Here is a 13423-nt window from a genome sequence, read left to right on the forward strand (position 1 = left end):
TACCAATTTCCACTTACCAAGAGCGCTTCACTCCCCGGCAACAGCGCCAGAAAGAGCCTTGATGACCCATAAGTATAGGGGATCAGTCATAGTCCTTTCGATAAGTAAGAGTGTTGAACCCAACGAGGAGCAGAAGGAAATGACAAGCGGTTTTCAGCACGGTAATGTCTGCAATTACTGAAATTATAAGTAACGAGTAGTTTGATAGCAAGATAATTTGTAACGAGCAAGTAACGATAATGGTAACAAAAGTGCAGCAAGGTAGTCCAATCCTTTTAAGGCAAAGGACAGGCCAAAACGGTGTCTTATGATAAGCAAAGTGTTCTTGAGGGTACACGGGAATTTCATCTAGTCACTTTCATCACGTTGGTTTGATTTGTGTTCGCTACTTTGATAATTTGATATGTGGGTGGACCGGTGCTTAGGTTATATTCTTACTTGAACAAACCTCCTACTTATGATTAAACCCCCCGCAAGCATTCGCAACTATGAGAAAAGTATTAAGAATAAATCTAACCATAGCATTAAACTTTTGGATCCAAATCAGCCCCTTACGGAATAGCGCATAAACTAGGGTTTATGCTTCTGTCACTCTCACAACCCATCATCTAATAACTACTCCACAATGCATTCCCTTAGGCCCAAGTATGGTGAAGTGTCATGTCATCGACGTTCACATGACACCACTAAGGGAATCACAACATACATACTATCAAAATACCGAACACATATCAAGTTCACATGATTACTTGCAACAAGATTTCTCCCATGACCTCAAGAACAAAAGTAACTACTCACAAATGATAATCATACTCAAGATCAGAGGGGTATTAAATAGCATAATGGATCTGAACATACAATCTTCCACCAAATAAACCATATAGTAATCAACTACAAGATGTAATCAACACTACTAGTCACCCACAAGTACCAATCTATAGTTCCGGTACAAATATTGAACACAAGAGATGAACTAGGTTTTGAGAGGAGATGGTGCTATTGAAGATGTTGATGGAGATTGCCCTCCCCAAGATGGGAGAGTTTTTGGTGATGATGCTGACGATGATTTCCCCTCCCGGAGGGAAGTTCCCCTGGTGGAATCGCTCCGCTAGAGGGCAAATTTGCTCCAGGCCAAGTTCCGCCTCGAGACGGCGGCGCTTCGTCCTGAAAGTCCTCTCCTGATTTTTCTAGGTCAAAATGACTTATATACCAGAAGATGAGCACCAGAGGTGGGCCGAGGAGGGCACAACCCACCAGGGCGCGCCTGGGCTCCCTGGCATGACCAGGTGGGTTGTGCCCACCTGGTAGGCCCCCTCTAGTACTTATTTCCTCCAATAATTCTCATTTATTCCATAAAAATTCCACGTGAAGTTTTAGCTCATTTGGAGTTGTGCAGAATAGGTAGCCTGACGTAGCTTTTTCAGGTCTAGATTTCCATCTGCCGGAATTCTCCGTCTTTGTGTGAACCTTGCATATTATGAGAGAAAAGGCATTAGAATTACTCCAAAAATAATTATTATGCATAAAAACATTATAGATAACAATAGGAAAACATGATGCAAAATGGACGTATCAGAAAACTCTTGTTGTGGCTCTACAAGATCATGGGAGCAAGGATACTGATGACAATTGGATCAAGCGCAAGTTTCTCAAGGCCATCATGCCATTCAACAAGGCCATGCCCTTAGTGATTCAACAAAGGCCGGATTTTCAGACCTTAACATCAAGTGAAGTGTTGGATGAGTTCATTTCCATGAACAACATGAACAAGACCGCCGACAATGCTCTAGCTCGTGTCTGGTCAAAGAAAAGCCCACCCAATAGTCAAAAAAAGCCCATCCACCCTTGCCTTGAAGGCCAAGGCCGTTCCAGATAAGAAGAGGAGGAAGAAGAGGAGGGTTGCCCCAAAGACAGCAAATATGTTTACCACGAGGACATGGCTCTTGCGTCAAGGCAATTTTGGGGTAACAAGAGGAACTCGAGGCCCAACTTCACCAAGAACAACTCAAGTGGTTCAAAGAACAAGAAATGAGTGAGGACTTGCTACAATTGCGGCAATGTGAGTCACTTTGTGGTGGATTGTCCCTATGGGAAGAGAGAGGACAATGATGGCAAGCTCATTTGCAAAGACAAAGCCAACACTACAAAAAAATACACTTCCGTGATGATACGTGTTTGTCACAGTAAGTCACGTTTTCTGTCATGCATGTACATCCATGACAATTTTATGATAGAATCAAGATAGTCATACATGTGCTGTCGTAGAAGTGTTCCATGACATTACCAAAATTATCATCACGGAAGTGTCCACTTCCATGACGATAAATCGCGCGTCATAGAAGTGCTTTCGTCAAGGGTGACCGACATGTGGCATCCACCATAATGGAACGCCGTTAAGCTATCGGGTCCGGTTTTGGATCCGATAACCCGTTAACAGCCCCGACCAATGGGGATTTTCCACGTGTAAAATCATCATTGGCTAGAGGAAACACGTGTCAACTCACCATTGGGACAGATGTCATCCACTCATTGGACCCAAAGCGCCTATGATACGTCAACACGTGGCACGGCCCAACAGAGGCCCATTCCTGTGAAAAGGCCGGCCTGTTTGACTTGGTCAAAAGGTGGCGGGCCGGCCCACAGCAAGCCTGTTAACGGCCTGTTCGCATATCGCCCATTTACAACCCGCTAACCCAGGGCCCGTTTACGGCCTATCCGAATTAGGCCCAGTAGCTTCATCTGGGCCGTCTAATATAATTCCACCCCATTTTAACTTCCGGCCCATGTATGGCCCATGACGTCTTTCGGCCCATATGAGGCCCTTTGTAACTCTCGGCCCATTAACGGCATGTGGTAAAACTGGCCCGTAATGAACAGTGTATCACTTTATACCCATTAACGGCACGTGGTGAAACTGGCCCGTAATGAACAGTGTATCACTTCATACCCATTAAGAGCCCATTATTCCATTGGGCCGTTTCCAGCCCATGTTATCTTTCGGCCTTCTCAGGGCCCATTTATTCTTGGGCTCATTTCCAGCATTCGGTTACTTACGGCCCGTTACTGTCATTTTCTGCTTGTGGGCCAAATTCAGCCAGTGGTTACAGTCGGCTCGTTTGTGGCCCGTTAATACGTTGGGCCATTTTCATGTAAAAAAACCGTTGGGCTGTTTTCATAGAGTTATAAAATACGGCCTATTAACGGCCCGTTATTGTCCACGAATAGTACGACCCATGATTGGCGAAATGATGATACGCCCCGTAGAAGGCCCATGGATCCTACGGCTCGTAAAAGGCCCATGGATCATACGGCCCGTAGAAGGCCCATGGATCCTACGGCCCGTATAGAAGGCCAATGGATCCTACGGCTCGTAGAAGGCCCATGGATCATACGGCCCGCAGGAGGCCCATGGTTACAACAGTCCGTATGTTGCCATGATTATTTTGGCCTAGTTTCCAAAAATAGGTTATTGTGGCCACTAGAAAAACACAAAAAAAGAAATGCAGTGACTACAAGCAAACAACTAAACAAGACAATAAGGAAATAAATAAGCAAGCAATTAACGCTAGCCTATTACCACAATTACACATATTACATCCACTGGGCATCAAAGTTCGCCACCAGTGCAAATATAGGGAACAAAGCAGCATATTACATACACTGGCCGTCAAAATTAGCCACCAGTGCAAACAAACGCGGCAGCAAAACAAGAGCATAACTGAAACAACTTCAGAAGAGCTCAAGAAACGTTATCCTGGGTATCCACCATGCTGGCAATAAGCTTAGCAAGCTTATTAGCTTTGTCCTGTTTGGCGCTAAAATCCTCCAACGCTTGCTGTTGCACTAGAAAGTATGCATCTGAATGCTCCAGGGACTTCTGCAGTCCTTCCGCTTCTTATCGCAGCACAGCTGATCGATGTCTTTCAGCTTGTAGTTGAGACTCAATAAACCGAACTGATTCAGACAGTGAGTTTGAATAGCTTGTGCAAGCGGTAGTGGCCAGTAACTCCAACACTAAACCAAGACAGGACTTTGGGGTTGTCTCACTGTCTTCGAGATAGTCTTCCTTAGTTGTTTTATCAGCTTTGTTGGAGACCAACAAGGATGTGTCACTATCCTGAACCTTATCTGCATTACTTCCTTTACCATTGCTTGATAAGACACTCTTCCCCAATATTCTGTCAGCATTCTAAAAGAAGAAACAAGCAGACACATAACAGGTTTAGCATGTAGTAGTATATGAAACTCATTTTGGTGAACCAGTTCATTATTAAGGTGGACAGGATTAAACTACCAAGTCTTCTATTGCCAAGTACTAGTACATAATAGAAGCATCAAACAAACACATATGTATGTCCTATGGTCACTGCATTGTCTTGCCAAATCAAAATAGAGACATGGTTCAAATCATATCAGTTCAAGACAAAGCAGCAGTGAAAGAATACAAAGCATGGGAAACTACACGGCACAACAAGATTTCAAATGGGTACCATGGGTCTACATGTACAACAACACTATTGGCTCTGTTGTGATGCTAGTAATGTGCATGATATGAGAAGTCAACTGTATACACAATTGAAATTGAAATCAATAGAGCTATTGATAAGAGCAAGCCTGTTAAAGAAACATGCGTGAACATACCTGCTGTGCCATTGGAGTTTCGATTGGATCCTTCAATTTAAAAATAAGTTTGTATGAGTAAATACAGTGATACAAGAGCAAAGCAGTATGCACGATAACAATCATAGTTAAAAAAGGCGCGCCTAAGCGAGCGCTTAAGAGCGCCTAGGCTCTAGGCGTTGGCAAAACGCATTGCGCATAACTACGCTTAATCTGTGCATAACTGCACATAAGCATGCGCTTTGGTCAGTAAAGCGCAAGGTGGTGGCAAAACACACAATTAACGCCTAGCGCTTTTTTGAACTATGATAGCAATGGAATCTTAAATTAGAACAGTTGTTCTTCAGGTTTAGGCACTTGTTCTACATGAACAGAGTACAGTAAGGTGCAAGAATATAGTACTTAAAAATAGAGAATGAGCTCATAGACCTTACCACATTCTTGGTTCGGGACCAGTACAGAACAAGGCGTTCCCAGTCATCATCTAGTAAATGTGTGTCAGGAGAACGTAAGGGAATTTGATGAGTTTCTTTGCCGGTGGAGTACGTTTTCTTCAGGTAATTCCGATACTACCACCAAGCATTCTTGAAGATAGCAGAGGTATTAGCACAGGTTACCTCATCCTGAGTTTCCAAATCGGTCCTTCTCTATAGAGAAAAATGGGAAAATTTGTTGTATTATAACCATCATGGAGGTAGGATGTATGGGACAAAGCAAAGTAATTGCCATGAATAACATTACTTACAAATAACTCCTGGACAAACACCTGCAACTGGCATTTTCCTTCATCTTCAGTATAATATTTCCAAGATGGGAAGATACGCACATACGATTTAACAACATCAAATGCGATAGATGCTAAACTACGACTAGCTAGTTGTGCTTCCTCCACAGGAATAGGCGTACTAACTGGTTGAGTTGGGGTTCGCCGTGGTAGTACTGGCCCTTTGGGCACTGGAGCTGCCTTACTAACTGCTCTTGTTTGGGAGCTCTGTGGTGGAGATGGTGCCGTGTCAACAGGAACTGGGTTACTATCTGCTGGGGTTGGGGTTAGATTGGGTGAAGCTGGTTCTCTGTCCATCACAGTAGGGGTACAATCTGCGAGAGTTTGGGTTATGTGTGGTAGGGCTGGTTCTCGTGCATGTACAACCGGGGTGCTATCTCCACCAAGAGGTAGCACTGTTTTATTTGAAGACCGTGTTTTTAGTCCGCTAGATACTGGCATCACCCGCTCCAATTCAAATGGCTGATAAACAGGAAACATAGTTGAATGTACAGACATTGTATGAGAGACAGATGCAATAGATAGTGTGGACAAAAGAGGACATGAAATAGTTGACATGTATATTGTTTAACTAAAACGGATAGCATGACATAACTTCACATATATGCTGTCTATCTAAACTGGATAGCATACCATAACATAATTCAAAGATATGATGAATAACTAAATAGGATCGCATGACATAATTCACCTACATGTTATCTAAGTAATCAGGATCGCATCATTTAATTCGCATATGTGATTTATATGCTAAACAGAGGGCATTATATATGATGTCTGAACTAAGAACATGGTGTTAAATATTGTGTATATGATGTCTAAACTAGGCAATGCAAGACACCATATGCATGATATGAGCAGTATAACCGTGCCAAGTTAGAGCATACACCTCGGTGGGGGAATAGGACTGGTCATCTGTCTCTGAATTCATCTCTGAGGAGCTATCGGGACCCAACAAGAGATCTGCTTCGATGCTACCTCTTGAGCACTGCGTTGGTTTTCCCTTGAAGAGGAAAGGGTGATGCAGTAAAGCAGCATAAGTATTTCCCTCAGTTTTTGAGAACCAAGGTATCAATCCAGTAGGAGGCCATGCACGAGTCCCTCGCACCTACACAAACAAATAAATCCTCGCAACCAACGCGATAAGGGGTTGTCAATCCCTACACGGTCACTTACGAGAGTGAGATCTGATAGATATGATAAGATAATATTTTTGGTATTTTTATGATAAAGATGCAAAGTAAAATAGAAAGCAATAAAAATAACTATGTTTTGGAAGATTAATATGATGGAAAATAGACCCGAGGGCCATAGGTTTCACTAGTGGCTTCTCTCAAGAGCACAAGTATTTACGGTGGGTGAACAAATTACTGTTGAGCAATTGACAGAATTGAGCATAGTTATGAGAATATCTAGGTATGATAATGTATATAGGCATCACGTCCGAGACAAGTAGACCGACTCCTGCCTGCATCTACTACTATTACTCCACACATCGACCGCTATCCAGCATGCATCTAGAGTATTAAGTTCATAAGAACAGAGTAACGCTTTAAGCAAGATGACATGATGTAGAGGGATAAACTCATGCAATATGATAAAACCCCATCTTGTTATCCTCGATGGCAACAATACAATACATGCCTTTCTGCCCCTACTGTCACTGGGAAAGGACACCGCAAGATTGAACCCAAAGCTAAGCACTTCTCCCATTGCAAGAAAGATCAATCTAGTAGGCCAAACCAAACTGATAATTCGAAGAGACTTGCAAAGATAACCAATCATACATAAAAGAATTCAGAGAAGATTCAAATATTGTTCATAGATAAACTTGATCATAAACCCACAATTCATCGGTCTCAACAAACACACCGCAAAAGAAGATTACATTGAATAGATCTCCACGAGAGAGGGGGAGAACATTATATTGAGATCCAAAAAGAGAGAAGAAGCCATCTAGCTAATAACTATGGACCTGAAGGTCTGAGGTAAACTACTCACACATCATCGGAGAGGCTATGGTGTTGATGTAGAAGCCCTCCGTGATCGATGCCCCCTCCGGCGGAGCTCCGGAACAGGCCCCAAGATGGGATCTCACGGGTACAGAAGGTTGCGGCGGTGGAATTAGGGTTTTGGCTCCATATATGGTAGTTTGGGGTACGTATAGGAGGAAGGAGTATGTTGGTGGACAAACAGGGGGCCCACGAGGGTGGAGTGCGTGCCCAGGGGGGTAGGCGCGCCCCCCTACCTCGTCCCCTCTTGGTTGATGTCTTGACGTAGGGTCCAAGTCCTCTGGATCACGTTCGTTCCGAAAATCACGTTCCCGAAGGTTTCATTCCGTTTGGACTCCGTTTGATATTCTTTGTCTGCGAAACTCTGAAATAGGCAAAAAAACAGCAATTCTGGGATGGGCCTCCGGTTAATAGGTTAGTCCCAAAAATAATATAAAAGTATATAATAAAGCCCAATAATGTCCAAAACAGAATATAATATAGTATGGAGCAATCAAAATTATAGATACGTTGGAGACGTATCAAGCATCCCCAAGCTTAATTCCTGCTCTCCCTCGAGTAGGTAAATGATAAAAATAGAATTTTTGATGTGGAATGCTACTTGGCATAGTTTCAATGTAATTCTTCTTAATTGTGGTATGAATATTCAGATCCGAAAGATTCAAGATAAAAGTTCAATATTGACATAAAAATAATAATACTTCAAGCATACTAACTAAGCAATTATGTCTTCTCAAAATAACATGGCCAAAAAGTTCATCCCTACAAAATCATATAGTTTAGTCATGCTCCATTTTTGTCACACAAGAATGCTCTCATCATGCACAACCCCGATGACAAGCCAAGCAATTGTTTCATACTTTAGTAATCTCAAACCTTTTCAACTTTCACGCAATACATGAGCGTGCGCCATGGATATAGCACTATGGGTGGAATAGAATATAATGATGGGGGTTATGTGGAGAAGACAAAAGGGAGAAAGTCTCACATCAACGAGGCTAATCAATGAGCTATGGAGATGCCCATCGATTGATGTTAATGCAAGGAGTAGGGATTGCCATGCAACGGATGCACTAGAGCTATAAATATATGAAAGCTCAACAAAAAAACTAAGTGGGTGTGCATCCAACTTGCTTGCTCACGAAGACCTAGGGCACTTGAGGAGGCCCATTGTTGGAATATACAAGCCAAGTTCTATAATGAAAAATTCCCACTAGTATATGAAAGTGACAAAACAAGAGACTCTCTATCATGAAGACCATGGTGCTACTTTGAAGCACAAGTGTGGAAAAAAGGATAGTAGCATTGTCCCTTTTTATTTCCCCTTTTTTTGGGCCTTCCTTTTTTATTTGGCCTTTTTTTGGGACAATACTCTATTAATGATGATCATCACACTTCTATTTATTTACAAATCAAACATTACAACTCGATACTAGAACAAAGTACGACTCTATATGAATGCCTCCGGCGGTGTACCGGGATATGCAATGAACCAAGAGTGACATGTATGAAAGAATTATGAATGGTGGCTTTGCCACAAATACTATGTCAACTACATGATCATGCAAAGCAATGTGACAATGATGAACGTGTCATGATAAACGGAAAGGTGGAAAGTTGCATGGCAATATATCTCAGAATGGCTATGGAAATGCCATAATAGGTAGGTATGGTGGCTGTTTTGAGGAAGATATAAGGAGGTTTATGTGTGAAAGAGCGTATCATATGACGGGGTTTGGATGCACCGGCGAAGTTTGCACCAATTCTCAATGTGAGAAAGGGCAATGCACGGTACCGAAGAGGCTAGCAATGGTGGAAAGGTGAGAGTGCGTATAATCCATGGACTCAACATTAGTCATAAAGAACTCACATACTTATTGCAAAAATCTACAAGTCATCAAAAACCAAGCACTACGCGCATGCTCATAGGGGGATATATTGGTAGGAAAAGACCATCGCTCGTCCCCGACCGCCACTCATAAGGAGGACACTCAAAGAACACCTCATGTTTCAAATTTGTTACATAACATTTACCATACGTGCATGCTACGGGACTTGCAAACTTCAACACAAGTATTTCTCAAATTCACAACTACTCAACTTAGCACAACTTTGATATCACTACCTCCATGTCTCAAAACAATCATCAAGCATCAAACTTCTCTTAGTATTCAACACACTCATAAGAAAGTTTTTACTAGTCTTGAATACCTAGCATATTAGGATTATTTAAGCAAATTACCATGCTGTTTAAGACTCTCAAAATAATCTAAGTGAAGCATGAGAGAATAATAGTTTATATAAAAGAAAACCACCACCGTGCTCTAAAAGATATAAGTGAAGTACTAGAGCAAAAACTATATAACTCAAAAGATATAAGTGAAGCACATAGAGTATTCTAATAATTTCCGAATCACGTGTGTCTCTCTCAAAAGGTGTGTAAATCAAAGATGATTGTGGTAAACTAAAAAGCAAAGACTCAAATCATACAAGACGCTCCAAGCAAAACACATATCATGTGGTGAATAAAAATATAGCTCCAAGTAAAGTTACCGATGAAAGTAGACGAAAGAGGGGATGCCTTCCGGGGCATCCCCAAGCTTTGGCTTTTAGGTGTCCTTAGATTATCTTGGGGTGCCATGGGCATCCCCAAGCTTAGGCTATTGCCACTCCTTGTTCCATAATCCATCAAATCTTTTACCCAAAACTTGAAAACTTCACAACACAAAACTCAGCAGAAAATCTCGTGAGCTCCGTTAGCGAAAGAAAACAAAAGACCACTTCAAAGTACTGTAATGAACTCATTCTTTATTTATATTGGTGTTAAACCTACTGTATTACAACTTCTCTATGGTTTATAAACTATTTTACTAGCCATAGATTCATCAAAATAAGCAAAAAACACACGAAAAACAGAATCTGTCAAAAACAGAACAGTCTGTAGTAATCTGTAACTAAAGCAAACTTCTGGAACTCCAAAAATTCAGCCAAAATAGGAAGACCTAGATAATTTGTTTATTGATCATTATCAATTGGAATCAATATTTTATCACGTACTGGTAATTTTTCAATTATTTTCGTGAACAGAAAGTTTCTGGAATTTTCAGCAAGATCAAATAACTATCATCCAAGAAGATCCTACAGGTTTAACTTGGCACAAACACTAATTAAAACATAAAAAGACATATAACCAGAGGCTAGATCAAAGATTTATTCCTAAACATAAGCAAAAAGCAAAAAACTAAAAATAAAATTGGGTTGCCTCCCAACAAGCGCTATCATTTAACGCCCCTAGCTAGGCATAATAGCAAGGATAGATCTAGGTATTGTCATCTTTGGAAGGCAATCCATAAGTGGATCTCATAATAGATTCATAAGGTAATTTAATATTCTTTCTATGGAAGTGTTCCATGCCTTTCCTTAATGGAAATTGGAATCTAATATTCCCTTCCTTCATATCAATAATTGCACCAATCGTTCTAAGGAAAGGTCTACCAAGAATAATAGGACATGAAGGATTGCAATCTATATCAAGAACAATAAAATCTACGGGCACATAATTTCTATTTGCAACAATAAGAACATAATTAATTCTTCCCATAGGTTTCTTAATAGTGGAATCCGCAAGGTGCAAGTTTAGAGAGCAATCATCAAATTCACGGAAACCTAATAAATCACATAAAGTTTTTGGAATCGTGGAAACACTAGCACACAAATCACACAAAGCATATCATTCATGATCTTTAATTTTAATTTTAATAGTAGGTTCCCATTCATCATAAAGTTTTCTAGGGATAGAAACTTCCAACTCACGTTTTTCTTCGTAAGATTGCATCAAAGCATCAACGTTATGTTTGGTAAAGGCTTTATTTTGCCTATAAGCACGAGGAGAATTTAGCACGGATTGCAACAAGGAAATACAATATATTAAATAACAATTATCATAATTAAATTCCTTGAGATCCAAAATAGTGGGTTCATTAATATCTAATGTTTTGATCTCTTCAATCCCACTTTTATCAATTTTAGCATCAAGATCTAAAAACTCTGAATTTCTGGAACGCCTTCTAGGTAAAGGTGGATCATATTCAGTCCCATCATTATCAAGATTCATATTGCAAAACAAATATTTAATAGGGGACACATCAATAACTTTTAGATCTTCATCTTTATTTTCATAGAAACTAGAAGAACACGCTTTCGCAAAGCAATCTTTCTTAGCACGCATCCTAGCGGTTCTTTCTTTGCACTCATCAATGGAAATTATCATGGCTTTGAGAGACTCATTGATATCATGCTTAGGAGGAATAGATATAAGTTTTAAAGAATCAACATCAAGAGAAATTCTATCAACGTTCCTAGCCAATTCATCAACTTTAAGCAATTTTTCTTCAAGCAAAGCATTGAAATTCTTTTGCGAATTCATCAATTCCTTAACACTAGTCTCAAATTCAGAGGACATCTTATTAAAATTTCCATAAGAGTTGTTGTAGGAATTACCATAATTATTAGAGGAATTACTAGGATAAGGCCTGGGATTAAAGTTTCCTCTATACGCGTTGTTACCAAAATTATTCCTACCAACAAAATTCACATCCATGGATTCATTATTATTCTCAATAAAAGTAGACAAAGGCATTTCATTAGGATCAGAAGAAACACTCTTAGTAGCAAATAATTTTATAAGTTCATCCATCTTTCCAGTCAAAACATTAATTTCTTCTATCGCATGCACTTTTTATTAGTAGATCTTTCAGTGTGCCATTGAGAATAATTAACCATAATATTATCTAGGAGTTTAGTAGCTTCTCCTAAAGTGATTTCCATAAAAGTGCCTCCCGTGGCCGAATCTAAAAGATTTCTAGAAGCAAAATTCAATCCGGCATAAAAGTTTTGTATAATCATCCACAAATTCAAACCATGCGTAGGGCAATTACGTATCATTAATTTCATCCTCTCCCAAGCTTGTGCAACATGTTCATGATCAAGTTGCTTAAAATTCATAATATCGTTTCTAAGAGAGATGATCTTAGCGGGAGGAAAATACTTAGAGATAAAAGCATCTTTGCACTTATTCCAGGAATCAATACTATTTTTAGGCAAAGACTAAAACCAAGCTTTAGCACGATCTCTAAGCGAAAAAGGAAATAGCTTCAATTTAACAATATCATTATCCACATCTTTCTTCTTTTGCATATCACACAAATCAACGAAGCTATTTAGATTGGTAGCGGCATCTTCACTAGGAAGGCTGGCGAATTGATCTTTCATGACAAGATTCAACAAAGCGGTATTAATTTCACAAGACTCAGTATTGGTAAGAGGAGCAATCGGGGTGCTAAGGAAATCATTGTTGTTGGTATTGGTAAAGTCACATAATTTGGTATTATCTTGAGCCATCGTGACAAGCAAGCGATCCAACACACGAGCAAACAAGAAGCAAGCGGAAAAAAGGCGAACGGAAAAGAGAGAGGGCGAATAAAACGGCAAGGGTGAAGTGGGGGAGAGGAAAACGAGAGGCAAATGGCAAATAATGTAATGCGGGAGATAAGGGTTTGTGATGGGTACTTGGTATGTTGACTTTTGCGTAGACTCCCCGGCAACGGCGCCAGAAATCATTCTTGCTACCTCTTGAGCACTGCGTTGGTTTTCCCTTGAAGAGGAAAGGGTGATGCAATAAAGCAGCATAAGTATTTCCCTCAGTTTTTGAGAACCAGGGTATCAATCCAGTAGGAGGCCACGCACGAGTCCCTCGCACCTACACAAACAAATAAGTCCTCGCAACCAACGCGATAAGGGGTTGTCCATCCCTACATGGTCACTTACGAGAGTGAGATCTGATATATATGATAAGATAATATTTTTGGTATTTTTATGATAAAGATGCAAAGTAAAATAGAAAGCAATAAAAATAACTAAGTGTTGGAAGATTAATATGATGGAAAATAGACCCGAGGGCCATAGGTTTCACTAGTGGCTTCTCTCAAGAGCATAAGTATTTACGGTG

The sequence above is a fragment of the Triticum aestivum genome, chromosome 7D, assembly GCF_018294505.1.
Source record: "Triticum aestivum cultivar Chinese Spring chromosome 7D, IWGSC CS RefSeq v2.1, whole genome shotgun sequence".
Taxonomy (NCBI): domain Eukaryota; kingdom Viridiplantae; phylum Streptophyta; class Magnoliopsida; order Poales; family Poaceae; genus Triticum; species Triticum aestivum.